Here is a 1,720-nt window from a genome sequence, read left to right on the forward strand (position 1 = left end):
CATATATTTCCACTGAAATCTTCTAAAGATATATTTTCTCTATAGGTTAATTTTACAAAAGGGTTAAATGTGTTTTTTTTTTATTCATCGGATTTTATAGTACGGTTAGGGTTAGGATAGGAAAAACCAATTTTGTGTAAACATTTCTATACACCATAAAATGTTCGAAATATTTAGACTTGTTTTGAGCTGTTTACAGTCATGTTCAGTTTTCATTTTTCTTTAGTTATTTTTCCAATAAATGTCAATTCAATTATATTCGTTGAGTCTAAATGCTTGAAAATTTAATGCAAGACTGCTAATATATTATTACAATGGAAGTTGAAAAATATTAAAAATACATAGTCACAATTAGTTTTTTTTAAATATTTAAAGTTCAAATGTTGACAAAATACGTAAAATCACGAAAATGTACAAATTATTTATAGTTAGAAATTCATAAATATTTCTTTTTTCAAATCTAAGATTTGTCAAATTAAATTTTTATGAGCGTTTGAAGTTTAAATTTTTACTACATTGGATATTCACTCAATTTCTGAAGTAATAATTTTGTTATTTTGTTGTAATTTAAAAACAAATAACTGTAAATACTTATCATTTATCAAAGACGAATCCATTTTTTATGGTGGGCGCTAGTTTGCTAATAATGGTTCTAAAGTACTTATTAGTTGTTAATTATTAAGGGAAAAAAATTAATAATTTGCAGTAGTTTAAAAGGTTAAGAAAATCAGTCAGACAATGTGCATGTTATTTTAATGTATTACATAAATAATTTGACATAATATAATTATTAATCAACATACAATATGATCGTATTAAATAAACATTTTATTATTTTTAAATTTTTAAAAAGTATACCTACCTATAAGAATACAATGTATGTAATTTTATATGTGAATAGGTAGTTTACAATTAGATTTACCAGTTCTCTAATTACATTCTTTTATAATTTCAAGTAAACTCATTGATAACTAAGTCAATATCTATATGAACATTTATTAGAGCTATTTGCTATGCCGTTCAGTCTAGACTCAGTCATTGAAGAGAGTATGTATTTTTTTTGATCTCCTAAAGGTAAAAAATAAGTCTATTGATGGGCACTACCGAAAGTTTCTACAATCGATTATCATTCGATAGTTTAAAAAACAACCGAGTGATTTTTCGACTAAATACATATTATTAACCATCGACTTTTTTGAAAAATTATCGAGTAATACACTCGATAGTTTTCTTTCGGTAGTTGCACATGTCTTGCACCGACTAGTTTTAACTACCGATAGTTTTCATTCGCTAGTAAATAGTTATAGTAATACATGTCTGGTACCAACTAGTTTTGACTATCGAGTTAAAAAAAACAATCGAGTGATTTTTCGATATTATCGACCGAATTCGATAACTTATAAAATAATCGAATAATTAGATATTTTAAAACTACCGGATAGTTTGATAGTATTAACTCGATAGTTCCCATCACTTTGAATAACCTTTCAGCGATTGCTATGGATACTAGAAGCGTAGCAAATAGTGTAAGAGAATTTTGATAGTTTTGTACCTAAAAATTGATAGACCACTGCCCAGGCCCGGCAAAAAATCTGGGGGGGGGGGGGCAACAATTTGTTTACAACACAACTACAATTATAATAAAATATCATCATACTTTTTCTTAATTTAAAAATGTTGTCATAATAGGAGATACCTGTAATCAATGTGATAAACTGAT

The sequence above is a fragment of the Acyrthosiphon pisum genome, chromosome A1 (genome assembly GCF_005508785.2).
Source record: "Acyrthosiphon pisum isolate AL4f chromosome A1, pea_aphid_22Mar2018_4r6ur, whole genome shotgun sequence".
In the NCBI taxonomy this organism is placed as follows: Eukaryota; Metazoa; Arthropoda; class Insecta; order Hemiptera; family Aphididae; genus Acyrthosiphon; species Acyrthosiphon pisum.